Source organism: Gopherus flavomarginatus, assembly GCF_025201925.1.
Source record: "Gopherus flavomarginatus isolate rGopFla2 chromosome 13 unlocalized genomic scaffold, rGopFla2.mat.asm SUPER_13_unloc_1, whole genome shotgun sequence".
NCBI classification, from domain to species: domain Eukaryota; kingdom Metazoa; phylum Chordata; order Testudines; family Testudinidae; genus Gopherus; species Gopherus flavomarginatus.
In genome coordinates this window covers 3,915,412-3,932,905 of record NW_026114609.1, presented here as the reverse complement: position 1 = coordinate 3,932,905, position 17,494 = coordinate 3,915,412, and the positions used below count along the sequence as shown (strand labels likewise).

Below are 17,494 nucleotides of genomic sequence, written 5' to 3'. Positions count from 1 at the left end.
TAGCCAGGAAACATGGATCAATCTTATGTTTGTTTTCTTAACTTGTAAATGTGTCTTTTGCTGGAAGGATTTTTACCTCTGTTTGCTGTAACTTTGAATCTCAGGCTAAGTGAGGCAGGGAGGTCCCTCTGGGCTATATAAATCTGAATACCCTGTAAAACATTTTCCATCCTGATTTTACAGAGATAATTTTTACCTTTTCTTTCTTTAATTAAAAGCTTTCTATTTTAAGAACCTGATTGATTTTTTTCCTTCTTTTAAGACCCAAGGGGATTGGGTCTGAACACACCAGAGATTGGTGGGGGGTAAAGGACGGGGGGGAGGTTAATTCATCTTTGTTTTAAGATCCAAGGAGTTTGGATCAGTGTAGCCGCTCAGGGTAACCCAGGGAGGGGAAAGTGTGGGGGGAAAAAGAGGGGAGGGAAGGCTAATTTCTGCTTGTGTTCAGATCCAAGGGGTTTGGGTCTTGGATTCCCCAGGGAAGGCTTTGGGGGAACAGGAAGTGTGCCAAACACTATATTTTTGGCTGGTGGCAGAGTAACAAATTTAAGCTGGTAATAAAGATTAAAAGTGATCATGCAGGTCCCCACTTCTTGGACGCTAAAGTTCAAAGTGGGGAAAAAACCTTGACACCCCCCAGAATGGACCCTGCCTGGGCAGACTCGCTGTGGGAAGCGCACGGAGGATCAGAGGATGCTGAGTGCTCCAAGGAGAGACCCAGGAGGTGAAGATGTGTGAGCTTCTTGCCCTGAACAAGTCTGTTCCAAGGGAGAGGAGGCTCTTCAAAGTCCTGACTGGTTTTGTGGGGAGCAGTTCCAGAGCATCACCCAGGGACTCTGTGACAACTGGTGGCAGTGGTGGGATGTACTGCACCCCGTGAATGGTGCTACTTGCACTAAGTGACTGGGGAGCAGTAAAACAAAGGAGGGATAATGAGAACCAGGCGTGCTGAAGGCTCAGAGAGGGACTGTTTTAGGGAGAAGTTAACCTCTGGGAGCGTGTGACCAGCAAGAAGGACTGTTGGAGTAACAGGGTCCCCCTGAGCACTGCAGCGAGCAGTCTCAGGGGCGGAGGACCTTGCCGCTCTGCCCTGGGAGAGAAGATTTTTGCAGTAGCAGGGTTCCCCTGGGGATGGCAGGGGCAGTCCCGGGGCGGAGGAGTCTGCAGCTCGACCCTGTCAAAGAGGTGGTGACCACGAGAAGGGCTGGCACACCAGGGGTTCTTCCTGGAAACCATGGGGGAGCCAAAAGCACACAGGCCTGTGAGTCCAGAGCCACTTGGGAATGGTGACGTAATGGCCTATCACCATCTCCTTGAGAAGGACATTGTGATCCTGTACACAAAGAGAGGGTTATGCACGAGGAAGTTCACCAAGGCACAGTTAATCGTGAGAGGGAGGAGAAGGACACATCTGAGGAGGAGATTCCTGACCCAGATGGGGCTACAAGAGGATCTGGGAGCAGCTGGAGCAGCAGCCAGGCATCCTCGAGATTCTGGTCCCCAACCAGTTGATGGTTTTCACGATCGGGTTCCCCATCAGGGGATCGGAGACTCATGGGATGGGAGCAGAGCCTGAGAGTGCAAGAGGATCATGAGAGAGAGCAAGAACCTGAGGAAAAGCTGCAGGAGAAGCAGCAGCAGCATGGATTGGGGATGGTGGAGCAGAGAGACATAGGGGGCTGCCCAAGGGTCAGTGGGGAAACACGCCCGGGGTGGCGAGACCCTGGGACAGAGAGAACTGTGGTGGTGCAGCTGCAGATGCTGAGGGGCTGTGGGACCTGGGTGATGGTCCCCGGGGTGAAGCCCCTCACCCTGCCTATGGGCCGGATCCCTGTGCAGACCCAGGAGGGGTCTGGCTGGCTGGTAGTTGGGGTTCTCCAGGATATCGGCTGGGAGGCCCTGTTGGGAGGTGACTGTGTCTCTTTGGGATAGGATGCAGGCCCAGCTCCTGTAACGGCCAAGGGTTTGAATTCAAATCCAGGGAACCAATTTGATAGGATGGAAATGGTCTGTGAAAATGCAAATGACGTGGCTGGCAGGGGGGAGGGGCTGCTGGGCTCAGGATACCTGCCTACCTGTAACCAGCCCCCTGGGGCTGACTGCGAGGGAGAGATGGATTTGAATTCAAACCCTCGGCCGTTACAGGAGCAGGGCCTTGATCATGTCCCAAAGAGACACGTCCCTCCCCGCCAACTGGGCCTCCCAGCCGATATCCTGGAGAACCCCAATGACCAGCCAGCCCGACCCCTCCTGGGTCTGCATATGCAGGCCATATGCAGGACGGGGGGCTTCACCCCAGGGACCTTCACCCAGGTCCGACAGCCCCTCAGCATCTGCGGCTGCACCACCACAGTTCTCTCTGTCCCAGGGTCTTGCCACCCCATGCATGTTTCCCCACTGACCCTTGGGTAGCCCCCTATGTCTCTCTGCTCCACTATGCCCAGTCCATGGTGCTGCTGTTTCTCCTGCAGCTTTTCCTCAGGCTCTTGCTCTCACAATCCTCTCGCACTCTCAGGCTCTGCTCCCTTCCCATACGTCTTCGATCCCCTGATGGGGAACCCGATCGTGAAAATCATTATCTGTTTGGAGACCAGACTCTCGGGGAAGTCTGGCTGCTGCTCCAGCTGCTCCCAGATACTTTTGTAGCCCGATCTGGGTCAGGAATCTGCTCCTCAGACGTGTCCTTCTCTTTCCACTCACGATTAACTGTGCCTAGGTGAACTTCCCCGTGCGTAACCCTCTCTTTGTGCACAGGATCACAATGTCCTTCTCAAGGAGATGGTGATAGGCCATCACTTCACCATTCCCAAGTGGCTCTGGATTGACAGGCCTGTGTGCTCTTGGCTCCCCCATGGTTTCCAGGAAGAACCCCTGGTGTGCCAGCCCTTCTCGTGGTCACCACCTCTTTGACAGGGTCGAGCTGCAGACTCCTCCGCCCCTGGGACTGCTCCTGCCATCCCCAGGGGAACCCTGCTACTGCAAAAATCCTCTCTCCCAGGGCAGAGCGGCAAGCTCCTCTGCCCCTGAGACTGCTCGCTGCAGTGCTCAGGGGGACCCTGTTACTCCAACAGTCCTTCTCGCTGGTCACACACTTCCAGAGGTTAACCGCTCCCTGAAACCGTCCCTCTCTGAGTCTTCAGCACTCCTGGTTCTCATTATCCCTCCTTTGTTTTACTGCTCCCCAGTCACTTACTGCAAGCAGCGCCATTCACGGGGTGCAGTACATCCCGCTGCTACCACCAGTTGTCACGGAGTCACCGGGCGATGCTCTGGAACTGCTCCCCACAAAACCAGTCAGGACTTTGAGGAGCCTCCTCTCCCTTGGAGCAGAAGTTTTTAGGGCAAGAAGCTCAAAGTCTTTACCTCCTGCGTCTCTCCTTGGAGCATTCAGCATCCTCTGACCCTCCGTGCACTTCCCACAGCGAGTCCGCCCAGGCAAGGTCCATTCTGGCGGGGTATCAAGGTTTTTTCCCCACTTTGAAATTTAACCTCCAAAAAGTGGGGACCTGCATGATCACTTTTAATCTTTATTACCAGCTTAAATTTCGTATGCTGCCACCAGCCAAAAATATAGTGTTTGGCACACTACCTGTTCCCCCAAAGCCTTCCCTGGGGAATCCAAGACTCAAACCCCTTGGATCTGAACACAAGGAAAATTAGCCTTCCCTCCCCTCTTTTTCCCCCCAGACTTTCCCCTCCCTGGGTTACCCTGAGAGGCTACACTGATCCAAACTCCTTGGATCTTAAAGCAAAGAGGAATTAACCTTCCCCTCCCTGTCCTTTACCCCCCACCAATCTCTGGTGCGTTCAGACCCAATCCTCTTGGGTCTTAAAACAAGGAAAAAAATCAATCAGGTTCTTAAAATAGAAAGCTTTTAATTAAAGAAAGAAAAGGTAAAAATTATATCTGTAAAATCAGGATGGAAAATGTTTTACAGGGTATTTAGATTTATAAAGCCTAGAGGGACCTCCCGCTCCCCTTAGCTTGAGATTCAAAGTTACAGCAAACAGAAGTAAAAATCCTTCCAGCAGAAGACACATTTACAAGTTAAGAAAACAAACATAAGATTGATCCATGTTTCCTGGCTATACTTACTACTTTGAAACATGAGAGACTGATTCAGAAAGATTGGAGAAAACCTGGTTGCACGTCTGGTCCCTCTTAGCCCCAAGAGCGAACAAAGAACAAAACAAGCAGCACAACAAAGACTTCCCTGAACCAAGATTTGAAAGTATCTTGTCCCCAGATTGGTCCCCTGGTCAGTTGTCAGCCAGGTTCACTGAGCTTCTTAACCCTTTACAGGTAAAAGAGACATTAACCCTTAACCATCTGTTTATGACAGGAGGGAAGCCAGCACCCCACCCCCCCTGGAACTGCCACTCCCCAGGCCCCTAGCAGAGCTGGGAAGGGAAGCGAGCACCCTGCCCCCGCTGGAACTTCCTGTCTCCTGTCCCCTCCCAGAATTGGGTCGGGAACACAGCGCCCCACCCCCGCTCGAATGGCCACACCCCTGTCCCCTCCCAGAGCTGGGGAGGGAAACCAGCTCCCCTCCCCTGCTCAAACCTCCACTCCCCAGACCTATTTCAGAGCTGCGGGGGAAGCCAGCGCCTTGACCCCACTGGAACCGCCACTCCCCAGGCTCATCTGAGAGATGGCGAGGGATGCCAAAGTCCCTCCCCTGCTCGAACCGTCATTCCTCACGCCCCTCGCAGCGCTGGGGAGGGAAGGAAGCGCCCGACCCCCGCAGGAACGGCTGCTCCCCAGTCCCCTCGCAGAGCTGGGGAGGGAAAACAGCGCCCCGCCCCCGATGAAATGGTGGCCCCACAGTCCCCTCGCAGAGCTCAGGAGGGAACCCAGCACCCCACCCCCTGTGACAATGCGGATCTGGCGGGACCCAACTGAGAGTGCCAATTCAGGACCAATTGCTCAAACAGGGCAGTTACAGCCCTAGGCTGGGGTTTCCCCACCTCTAAGGCAAACCAAACCAGTCAAAGAGGACTTTGGTTTCACCCCACTGGCTAACCACAAGTCACACAAGCAATTTCCTTAGACATTCCAGTCTCCCAGTATCACCACCAGTGCCAGTCGTCCTGGGGATGAATGGTTATGAAAACCAATACCCCAGTAAAAGAAAAAGGTTCTCTCGATCCCAAAGGAGCAAGCCCCAGACCCAGGTCAATATACACATCAGATCTTTACCACAAATCACGCTGTTGCCAATCCTTTAGAATCTAAAATCTAAAGGTTTATTCCTAAAAGGAAAAAGATAGAAATGAGAGCTAGAATTGGTTAAATGGAATTAATTACATACAGTGATGGCAAAGTTCCTAGTTCAGGCTTGTAGCAGTGATGGAGTAAACTGCAGGTTCAAATCAAGTCTCTGGAGAACATCCCCCACTGGGATGGGTCATCAGTCCCTTGTGTACAGCTTCAGCTTGTAGCAAAGTCCCTCCGGAGGTAAGAAGCAGGATTGAAGACAAGATGGAGATGAGGCATCAGCCTTATATAGGCTTTTCCAGGTGTAAGAACACTTCTTTGTTCTTACTGTGGAAAATTACAGCAAAATGGAGTTTGCAGTCACATGGGCCAGTTTCTGCACACCTGGCTGAGTTACAAGGCGTATCTGCCTCCTCTCAATGGGTTAATTGTGTAGCTGATGGTCCTTAATGGGCCATCAAGCAGGCTAAGCAGAGCTAACACCCACTTGTCTGGGATCTCTCCCAGTAACACAGCACAAGTTTGAAAGATAGATAGTATACAGCCAATATTCATAAACTTCAGCTACATAATGATACAGATACACAGACAGCATAATCATAACCAGCAGCCCATAACCTGGTCTTAAACACCTTATATGACCCCCTTTACATAAGATCTGGTGCCATTAGAGGACCTTGGTTGCAAACCATGTTCTATATAGTCCGAGTTTATATCAATAACCTCACACCCCCGCAGGAACGGACGCTCCCCAGTCCCCTTGCAGAGCTGGGGAGGGAAGGCAGCACCCCACCCACTCAGCAATGGCTGCTCCCCATTCCCCTCGCAGAGCTGGGGAGGGAACATAGCACCCCACCCCCTCAGGAACGGCAGCTCCCCAGTCCCCTCAGAGAGGTGGGGAGAGAAGGCAGCGCCCCGCTCCCGCAGGAATGGCCGCTCCCCATTTCCCTCAAAGAGCTGGGGAGGGAACCCAGCACCCCGCCCCCGCTGGAACGGCCTCTCCCCAGTCCCATGGCAGAGCTGAGAAGGAAACTCAGCGCCAAACCACCACAGGAACAACAGCTGCCCAGTCCCCTCACAGAGCTGGGAGGGGAACCCAGCCCCCCGCCCCCACAGGAACGGCCGCTTCCCAGTCCCCTCGCAGAGCTGGGAGGGGAACCCAGCCCCCCGCCCCCGCAGGAACGGCCGCTTCCCAGTCCCCTGGCAGATCTCGGGAGGGAACGCAGTGCACGCCCCCGCGGGAGCGGCAGCCCCACAGACCCCTCACAGAGCTGGGGAGGGAAGGCAGCATCCCGCCCCCGCAGGAACCGCCACTCCTCATTCACCTCGCAGAGCTGGGAAGGGAACCTAGCGCCCACACCCCGCAGAAACGGCCTCTCCGCAGTCCCCTGGCGGAGCTGGGGAAGGAAGGCAGTGCCCAGCCCCCGCAGGAACGGCCGCTCCCCAGTCCCCTTGCAGAGCCGGGGAGGGAAGGAAGCGCCCTACCCCCGCTGGAACGGCTGCTCCCAAGTCCCCAGGCAGAGCTGGGGAGGGAACTCAACGCCCCACCCCTGCTGGAACAGCTGCTCCTGTCAGAGTTAAACTCAGGACTCACAGTTTGTCAGACCACTCTGTGTTATTAGCACAGCTCTCTCCTAATAACACCCAGATAATGTGAGCACCATGCAAGACACAAACTATCTTATTTATACAGATAAAAGAGCGGGAATTAGACAAAGGGACAAAGAAAGCAAACAGTAAAATTCACCTGGGGCACAGCATGCATATCCTACTTCCGTCCAGCTCTTATTGATCTAAGGCTAATACTTCACCAATTGCCCTTAAATGGTGCAATTGTTCTATGTTAATGTCTGTATTCCTGACACCTGGATTGCAGCATTCCAACAATTTTGCTTAAAGGTACAGACAGCATTTCTTTAATCCTTTCTATTTTCACAATGTAATTCATTCTACTTTCACAGAAACATGCTCTGTGCATTACCCAAGTTGGTGGGAAACACACTCTGTGCATTACGGTGACTGGTTCCTGGGTGTCACTGCTCCTAGAAGGCAGACACACGCTGTGCATTACGCCACCTGGCCACTGGGTGTCACTGCAGTATCAAGGGAAACACCTTCTGTGCATTACCCTGAATCACCACGAGGTGTCACTGCTGCTCCAAGGGAGACAGAAGAACGGCCAGACTGATTCAGACGCAAAGTCCATCTAGCCCAGTATCCTCCTGTCTTCTGACAGTGGCCAGTGCCAGGTGCCCCAGAGGGAATGAACAGAGCAGGGAATCATCAAGTGATCCGTCCCCTGCCGCCCATTCCCAGCTTGTGGCAAACAGAGGCTACAGGCACCATCCCTGCCCATCCTGGCTAATAGCCCTTGATGGATCTATCCACCGTAAACATTTCTAGTTCTTTTTTGAATGCTGTTATAGTCTTGGCCTTCACAACATCCTCTGGCAAGGAGTTCCACAGGTTAACTGTGCAACTGCCCTGAGTTTACCCCTCCTCCCTTCCCCAAGTTGTATATAGAAAAGAGGATGAGGATGAGGAGAGCCATGATGTGTCTGTCAGTTGCTGGTGCCTCAGTTTCCTCTAGGCAGCAGTGCTGCAGGCTCCTTTGGTCAGTGCCCATGCAACTGTGTCTGGGGAAGGGGGAGTAGAGGCTTCTGCTTCCCAGTCCCAGGCCCCATCCCCAGCAGCTGGGGAATCCAAGCCAAATTTAACCCTGGTAGCTGGGCCGGGATAAGACTGGGCTGGGGTAGGGCTGGGGAGGAATTGGGAGGGAGACAGATGCACCTGCTGTGAGGGAAGATCCTCCCATTCCCTGCCAACCCCCTTCACACCTTGCAGCACAGCACCCCCTAGCATTTCTTTCTCTATCATAGGAGCTGTCTGCTGCTTGCTTCTCCCTTAGCATCCTCTCTCCCCATTCTGGAGCACTGGCATCGCCTGTCCTGTGCAAACAGGCAGGCCCCGGTGTGCCCCATGGCACTGCCCTGTAATTCTGGGGGCAGCCGTTGGATGGAGCCATATCGAAATACGGGGGTGGGCAAGGCTGGGGACCAGGACTCCTGGGTTCTCCCCTCACAGGTGGGAGGGGAGTAGAGGTTAGGGGGTAGAGAGGGAGAGGGGCAGGGCTGGGATCCAGGGCTACTGCTTTTTCTGGTTTTCTCCACCTCCTGCAGCAGCCTCGGTCCTTTCAGTGCGTTTCTTGTTCCAAATTCATTTGCTGACTTGTGTAACTTACCCCAGAGGTGGCTGCATCTCAGTGTTGCGTGAGGCACCCTTGGCTGCATCACCTCCTAACCGCATCTCTCTCCCCCTTCGGGTGACCCTGCAGCACTCGGCAAACATCCACAAGATCATGGGGCACTTTGAGCATTGGGCATGCAGGGGCCAGGCGCCCAGCCCTCCCTCCAGAGAATGGGACCCAGCACCCCCTACTTTTTACAGGGATTAAAAAGAGGCAAAGGGGGGCAAATCAGAGGAGTGGGTGGCCAGGGTCTCAGCAGGGGTTGGAAATTGACTGTTCGGGGGGTCATGCAGCTGGAGGCAGAGTTAGGAGAGGGACTGAAGGGTAAAGTCAGGGAGGGGGGAAGGAGCTGGAGTTAAGCCCAGAGGGAGGCGCTGCCAGAGGGTTAAACCCCGGCACAGGCAGGGGCAGAGGGGTAACAGTTATCCCGGTGGGCTGAGACTCCAGTGTTTGCAAACATGGGTGGGGGGAGCAGAGGGCTTTTTTATTTCCCCTCTCACAGGCAGCACCTCTGAGCATGGGCTTCCCAGGGCTGGGCTCTTAAAGGCACAGGCATCCCACTGCCTAGACACTGCAGCTCCTCTCTGATGTAACCTACTGAGGTGCTGCAGTAGGAGACTCAATTCAGTGAAACTGGGCATTCCCTATACGCCCCCCAGCCAAGGGGCTGTGCACCACCTTCCCCGAATTTCCCCAACACCCCCTCCCTTAGTGGTCAGGTAGTTACATGCAGCGCTGCCAATGTTGTCATTGGTTGCAAATTTGAATGGAAATTGAAACGTTAACACACACTTTAAAAACAGATACAGCGTATGAAAACTACTTGTACCTGAGAAAGTAAAATAGGTTTGGAAAATCTGGACAAAGCCTGGTTTCCTTACCCAGCTATTGTGTTTGCTGACAATGTCGGTGCATTGGCTTCGGCAGTGTTGGCCAACCTTAGAATTTCAAATGATGATTTGTAAGCGAGGTGTGAATGAGCTCTCCCCTGGTAGCTACTGATGACCAGGGTTGGGAGGAGGCTTTGGGACCAGACTGTATTTACATGAACTCACCTACTCTGCCGATGTATCCAGCGGACAGAGTTGGGCTGCCTCTGCGTTAGGTGCCCGGAGGAGGGAAGGTGTGTGGGGCTCCAGCCTGGGACTCTTCCTCCCTCCTGCCAAGCCCTGACTGTTAATCCCAGCGCTGGCACTCCTTTCTTCAAGCACCATGTGGGCCAGAGGAAAAGTGTGGTAGGAAGCAAAAGGGCCAAGCTTGTGAACATCACGTATCCCAACAATCAGGGTAGCAAGTTCTAGAGCCCTCACCCATTGTGGCCATCCCAGCCAAAGACCTGGCTCTAGGAGGTGTGAGTCACCCAGCAGGAGGGGAAATATTCACTCTTACACAGCTTGAGACAGGGAAGTTGAGCTCTGGGGCTTTACCACAAGCGTGGGTGGCAAGTTTGTAGAAATTCTGGTGGTGTCCAGAACCCGCCCCCAACTCCGCCCCCCATACTCCACCCCCACCTTCCTAAGGCTCTGGAAGGGGGCTTGGGGGGTAGGTCTGGGGTGCAGATCCTGGGCTGGGGATTAGAGTGCAGGAGGGGTGCAGGCTGCAGGCTTTTGGATAGAGTTTGGGTGCTGGGTGCAGGCTCCAGTTATAGGAAGGGGTGAGAGGTGCAGACTCTGGGAGGGAGTGCAGAGCTGAGGGGTTGAGGATGAGGGATTCATGATGCAGGAGGGGGCTCAGGACTGGGACAGAGGATCAGGGTGTAGAGAGATGGGGTAAGGATGAGGGAGCTCAGGGCAGCCTGCCTTGCCATTACTGGAGGGTGGGCACTAGCACCCTGGGGCAGCAAACAGCACTTCTGCCCAGAATCCCTCTACTCCAGCAGCAGGAGCAGGCAGGGGATAGGCTCATGCTGCTTTTTGTCAGGCAGTGGGAGGGGTGCCAGGCAGGGGCCAGGGCCCAGGAGAAGAGACCCAACTCCAAATATTGCTGGAGCAGGGCCCCCAGCCCTGAATATTCCTGGAGCCCGAGCACCACAAATGTACATAACCTGCTGCCTATGACCACAAGCCAACACAAGGTCCCACTGAGATTTGAACTCAAATTACAGGATTCAGAGTCCTGAGTGCTGCCCATTACACCATGGGACCAGCTTGTGCTGCCTTCTCTGCACATCGGTGACCCTCATGGGGCTGGCTTGTGTAAGGGGGCTCTTGGCCCTTTAATAAAACTTAGTGTGTGTGTGGGGGCGGGGGGTTGGTTGGCTAGTTCCCAGCACCAATAGAAGGGGGAAGGATCAATGGGAAATCAGGACCCTGAGACTGACAGTCCCCAGGGAAAATGGGGAGAGGCCAAAGCTCCAAGTTAGCCGCACTGACAGGCCAGGCAGTGTAATGAGGGAGTCACCAGGCCAGGGGGTCCCATCCTCCATGTGAGCTGGAACTGCCTGGGCGAGAGTGGGGCAGAGCTAAGGAGAGAGCAGGAGCCCGAGAAGAGCCGGGGAGCAGAGCTGTGCAGGTGTAGTGCCAGAAACTGCTGCATGTAGGAATTTGCAACCTGCAGCAGTTACTGATACCTGAGGTTGTTCTCATTTGCTGACTTGTCCTAATTGGCTAAAACTTGACAGTGGTTTCTCTAGCAAAGGCCAGTCCCTGGCCCCTTGGTCCAGACATCCTCCTTCATATCAGGCTAGGGTGACCAGATGTCAAAGATGAAATATCGAGACGCGGGGGGCGGAGCAAAAATAAAAGCTGGAGGGCCCCCCCGCCGCCAAGCGGCAGTGGCACAGCCCCATCTCCAACCAACTTTCTGCTCCAACTCCCACTACACCCCTAGCTCCCCCATCCCCTCACTCCTGGGCCCAACTTGGGCTACGAGCTCTGCAGCCGAGCCATGATCCGGGCCCTTCCTGCAGCTCCTGGGCAAGGGGTGAAACAGGCAGCTCCTGGCAGGAGCGTGTCCGCCCCACTTGTGTCTCCGCCCCCCGCCCACCTGGGCCCTGCCTGCTCCGTGCTGCCCCCAGCCCCACTGCGCTGCCCCGCAGGCTGCAGAGCTGGAGCAGCTTCCGCGCTGCGCTCCCGGCCATGGCCATGGCCCGTGTGCAAACCTGGGAGGGAGGAAGAATGCTGTGTGCTTGGGGAAGAGGCAGGGCTAGGGCGACGATTTGGGGAGGAATCCAATGGGGCAGTGAGGGGATGGAGCTGGGGGCAGGGCCAGGGCCGGGATTTGGGGAGGGATCTAATGGGAGAATGAGGGGGCGGAGTTGGGGGGGGCAAGTATCCCTCCAGACTATGCCTGTGTGCTGGAGAAGAGGACAAAGATATTTGTTTGTCCAGGGTCCTGATCGGTCGGGACGTGGGACAAACAAGCAAATATAGGGACAGTCCCGATAAAATCGGGACGTCTGGTCACCCTACATCAGGTTTCAAGTTGAGAATCATTTCCCGTTCCCGCTCTGTGGGAGGGGAGACTTTTAAACTTGCTCTCTGTGCGACTGCACGTGGCTAAGCAAAGAGAACAAACCCCAAATCCCCCCAGTGCTTTGGGAGCCAGGTTTGCGGTGGGAATTCTGTAGTTCAGATGACTTCACACCTGGTCATTGTGATTCTTTACCAGTTTATCTGGCATTGGGGCAGTTTTTTTCACTCCCAGCTGTGATGGCCGAGTGGTTAAGATGTGGGAGTAGAAATCCAATAGGATTCTCCTGTGCAGGTGCGAATCCTGCTCCCAGTGAAGCCTGTGTTTTAGCCAGTCTCTCACCCGGGCAACATCTCTGTACAACCCCCTGAGACACTCTCAATTCTCTCCCCACCCCAAGTAAATCCTGTTCTGCTCCTTTCATAGAGATCCCTGGGACACCACCTCTCACTGTGTCCCTGAGGGGTCAGGCAAACTCTCAGCACCTGATGCCTCTGCCACTCACCTGGTGCCCCATAGATCAGCCATAGCCCTAGTTCTGCTCCTCTCTCTAGAGTGCGAAAGAAGCCAAATCAGCGACTCCATGGGAGCTATGGGACTGCAGAACCAACAGAGAAAAAATAGGTGCTCAGCGCCCACTGACAGCCAGCTCCCCCCACCCACACACACACTACAGGCCTTGTTGACAAGCTCCTCCTCTTCCCTTTCAGTGCCGCCCACTTGCCAGTGATCAGCTGTTCAGTGGGGTGCAAGAGGCACTGGGTGGGGAGGGAAAGGAGCAGGGACAGAAAGAGGTGGGGGTGGGAGAAGAATGGGGCAGGAAGGTGCAGAGATGGGACGGGGTGAGGACTTGGGGGAAGGGGTGGAGTGGGGACAGGGCCTGAGGAGGAAAGGGGGGGATTTGTCCCAGTCCCCTCTAGGGCTGGCCCTGAAGGGAAGCACTGACTGTTACAGAGTGTTAGACTGAAGATCTAAAGGTCCCTGGTTCAATCCTGGGCTTTGGCAGGCCTTGTCATCCCTCTTTGTGCAGGGGTGGCTTGTTTTCTGGGAGCACAGCAGTGCCTGGACCCAAGATGAGTTCCTGAGCTTGGGTTCTGCAGTAGGAAAACATAGAACAGGCTTCTGCCCCTAGTTGGCCCACCTGACCTTTAATAATGAGAACTGTCTTTCCCAACATGGTAGGAAGAAAGTGAGGCAGGGTAGTCCTCAGGAATGGTGCCAGAGGGCTGCTGGGCAGTGACAGGCAGGGATTGGGGATGGAAGCTCCTCTGTGCAGGGAAGGGGCATCTGTAAAAGTGACCCAACACACCTCTCCTCCTCTGGGCACCGAGAGCAGAGGCAGCTGGTGCTGATGGCTCCAAGGGAAGGCTTAAAAGCCACAGAGCAACTGAGGTCAGGGCTAGAGGAGGGCAGGACCATGCCTAGGTGTGGACTTCAGACGGGCATAAAATCACCCAGCCAGGCTGCTCCCTGCCATGCCTAACACTCACTGAAGGTCCCCAGCATGCCGGGCAGCTGCTGATGCTCTGTGGATAACATCACAAGTTGGTAGGAAAGCAGGGCCAGCCCCCATGGTGGGGCCTCTGACTGGTCCCACTCAAGGTGCTCACTTTTGCAGTAGGGCAGGAGATTTTACCCCAAGAGGCTTTTCCCCAGCTGGCGAGAAGCAGAGAAACACCCAGGCTCCGAAGACGCTATGTAGCAAGTAGCCTCCAGCACAGGGACAGGTGCACACGCTAGCCTGGGCAGCCGCCCATTTTCTCTGGCAAATCAGGAAGGGCAAAGGCTAGACTGGAAGCACCTGGGTCTCATGTCCCAGCCTTTGTGATGCCCACCCCACAACTCCTTCCCGGGGCTCTAGCTGAAGCAAGAGCATTGGTCAGAGCGGCCAAGAAGAGGTTCCAGCCCTAAAGGGAGCAGAACTTTCAGCACAACGGTAAAACTGCAGAAACACAGCCACCAAGGGACTCAAACTCTCAGTCTTCTGAACCACACTCAGACACCTTATCCATTAGGCCACATGGTAACGCACAAAAAAACACCTCCAAGCACTTCTTTGGAAAAGTCGAACATTGTGTTTCTCAGGTCATCTACTGAGGGGGGCCGAGACTCTGTGGGCACAAGAAGTCGAGTTCCCAGCAACACGTGAGACTTAATTCTATGGAGCCAGGTGCAGGGCTTTGGCAGGGAGGCTCAGGCATGGGGGGATTGGGGTGCAGCGGATGGACCAGCTGTCTAGGTGTGGAGATTTAGTCACACTGAGGCACAGAAGAAAGGAGGAGGAGGAATCCTGCTGACAGGCAGCGGATGTGCAGAAAAAGAGGAGGGGTTCCTGGGACTTTTTTTGCCTCTCTTTGCCTACCTGCTTGCTCTTGTGGTGAATGGGGAAAATGGTCTCAACTAGCTCAGTTGGTAAAACATCAGGCTTTTAATTTTAAGAGCCAGGGTTCAAGCCCCTGTCTAAACACTCAGCTTTTAAGTAGCCTTGTGTGCCAGGAGCCAAAAGATTCCTGGTGCTGTCCACCAGCCACATGCAGATTCCCAGAATCCATGGCCATTTCCTGGAAAGGTTCCTTTCCTCAGGAAAGAGGCCACATCCACAGGAGCAGGCCTAGAACAAGCAGTCTCTGGCTGGCAGGAAGAGCTGTGGGGCCAGGTGCTGAGAAAGCTCAGAGGGAGACCAGCAGAGATGAACGGAAGAGAGACAGAGAAGCAATAAGTACAGAGGGCAAGTGTACAGTGGGTTCAGGTCCGGCTATTGTGGGGAATACAGAGGGCAAGTGTACAAGGGGTTCAGGTCCAGCTATTGTAGGGAACTTCCCTGGTTTATACATGACCCTGGTGCAACTGGCCAGAGAGAGGATCTGAGTCCCTACCCACTTACCCAGAGGCCTGCCTGACCCCAAGGACGCTCTTTCTACTCTCATGTGTGGCAGAGTCCTCGTAACCCCAACAAGGCTGGGCCCAGGAATCTTGTCGTGCTCACTTCAAAAGGGCTACAGGGAGATCACAACCAGCATCTCTGGAGTGTCAGGGCAGGTCACAGTCTCTCCCTCACATGTCCCAGGCCTCCTTCCCAGGCCCTGGCTGTGCTGCAGGGACACAACGGGCCGGACACTTGCTCTGGCAGTGGCCACATGCTCTAGGTGACAGGACCCTTGTTCCCAGTGTCAGTCTCCATGTAGGGGATATGATCCCCCCACCCCCGAAGGTCTGGCCTGCAAGGCCTCTCGATTGGTGGCATCTCCTTGTGCTGGGCCTTCTGCCCAGGGTCCCCCTCACTCTCCCAAGCTGCTCACTGCACCCACCTCCAGCCCCAGTGCTGCTGCGACCCTGCCTCCATCTCCCTGCTCTGCTCCTCTGGCCTCTCTGGCTCTGCTTGCTGCAGCACTTCTCCCAGCACAGATCTGCTCCCTGGGCAGCTTCTGTGGCTCATGCTGCTCCGGCTCAGTTCCTAGCATGGATCTGCTTTGGTTCTCCCTGGCTGGCACAGCTTTTCTCCCTGCCTCTTCTCGGGCTCCTGCTTTCTCCTTAGCTGGGTCCCACTCTGGCCCAGGTAGTTCCAGCTCACACAGATGATGGGATCCCCTTCCCTGGTGACTCCCTCATTACACTGCCTGGCCTGTCAGTCGGGCTAACTTTGGAGCTTTGGCCTCTCCTCATTGCTCCTGGGGACTGTCAGTCTTAGGGTCCTGATTTCCTATTGATCCTTCCCCCTTCTATTGGTACTGGGAACTAGCCAACCAAAAACCCAGTGAGCTTTAGTAAGGGGCCAACAGTCCCTTACACAAGCTGGCCCCGTGAGGGTCACCGATGTGCAGAGACAGCAGCACAAGCTGGTGCCATGGTGTAACGGGCAGCACTCAGGACTCTGAATCCTGCATTCTGAGTTCAGATCTCAGTGGGACGTTATGACAAACCCCTAGAGCTCACAGTGCTTAACTTCCCTGTCTCCAGCTGCGCAAGAGCAAATCTTTCTCCTCTTGCCGGGTGACTTGCCCTCTAGAGCCTGGTTGTGAGGACCACAATGGGTTGGGCCTCTAGAACTTGCTACTCTGGTTGCTGATACCTGCAGTCCTGTGGTTTGACCAGATGCTTGGGATTCTTGCAGCTTTGCCTGATGCCCACAAGTTTGGCCATTTTGCTTGCAGCCACATGTTGCCTCTTGTCCACATGGCACTTGAAGGAAGGAGTGCCAGGGCCAGGCTTGATAGTCAGGGCTAGGCAGGATGGAGGAAGAGTCCCAGGCTGGAGCCCAACACACCTTTCCTGCTCTGGGCACCTAGAGCAGAGGCGGCTGGTGCTGACAGCTCCAAGGGAAGGCTTAAAAGCTGCAGAGCAACTGAGGGAGGGGCAAGAGGAGGGAAGGACCAGGGCCAGCTTTAGGAAGTGCGGGGCCCAATTTGAACATTTTCGGAGGGGCCCTGGCACGGATGACTTAAAAAAAAAAGTGGAAAAAAAAGCCTTTCATTTCTTTCATGTATTATTTACTTTCCATAACTATATGAATAATAAAATTATATATTATATACATTGCATCATATATGCTGTTGTTTGGCTATTAATGACCGTCATTTCACATGTGTGGGTCCCCGCCACTCCCTGGGGGTGTGCACATGTGTTGGTCCCAGCTGCTCCCTGCCTCCCTCATTGAAGCAGGTGTGCAGGGTTACTGCCCTGGAAACTGCAGGGCAGCAGTGGACATGGGGCTGGCTGGAGGCAGGGCAGGGGCTGACTGGAGGTAGGGTCTGGCTGCAGGCAGGGCAAGGGGTGTGGGGCTGGTTGGAGACAGGGGGTGTGGGGTGGGCTGGCTTCAGGCAGGGCCGCAGGGAGGTGCAGCAGGGGTTTGCAGGTCTGGAGACAGAGGAGTGTGGAACTGGCTGGCTTCAGGCAGTGGGGTGCAGCAGGGGTTGACTGGAGACAGGGCAGAGGGTGTGGGCTGGGCAGGGTGTGCAGGGCTGGTGTGGACAGCAGTGTGTGGTAGGCTGGCTGGCTTTGGGCAGGGCTGCAGGCGTGTGTGGCAGGGGCTGGCTGTGGGCACGAGGTGTAGAGCTGGCTGCAGGCGGGGGCGGGCAGACTGCTGTGGGCAGGTCAGGGGGTGCAGCAGAGGCAGCTGGAACCCAGCCCTTTAAGTAGCCCCCAAACCCCTTTCTATCCCACCCTGGACCTTTTAAATAACCACGGGAGCGCTGGGGAAAGCATGGGGGAGGCGGGGCTCCGGCGGCTATTTAAAGGACTGGGGTGGCAAAGGCAGCTGGAGCCCCGGATCCCTTAAAAAGCCCCCGGAGCCCCTCACTGCCTCAGGCTCTGGGGGCTATTTAAAGGACCCAGAGCTCCAGCAGGGGTCACAGGGCTTGCCGCGCTCCAGCCGGAGCCACCAGGCTTGCCGCACTCCGGCCGGAGCATGGCAAAGCCCCGCCGCCCCGCTCTCCTGGCTGGAGCCCCGGCCGGAGCATGGCAAAGCCCTGCCGCCCCGCTCTCCCGGCTGGAGCCCCGGCTGGAGCGCGGCAAAGCCCCGCCGCCCCGCTCTCCCGGCTGGAGCCCCGGCTGGAGCGCGGCAAGCCCTGCCGCCCTGGCTGGAGCTCTAGCTGGGAGAGCGGGGCCGCGCTCCCGCCGGC

At 55.4% G+C, this 17,494-nt stretch overlaps 1 long non-coding RNA gene and 1 other non-coding gene across 2 annotated transcripts in view; one reads left to right on the top strand and one right to left on the bottom strand.

The window, feature by feature from the left end:
- LOC127040995 (uncharacterized) overlaps positions 1-17,494 on the top strand; it is a 401,696-nt gene that overhangs the window by 348,005 nt on the left and 36,197 nt on the right. The window lies entirely within an intron of this gene.
- Positions 10,538-10,609, bottom strand: TRNAQ-CUG (transfer RNA glutamine (anticodon CUG)). Its single transcript has one exon. It is a non-coding gene; the product is annotated as a tRNA-Gln (tRNA).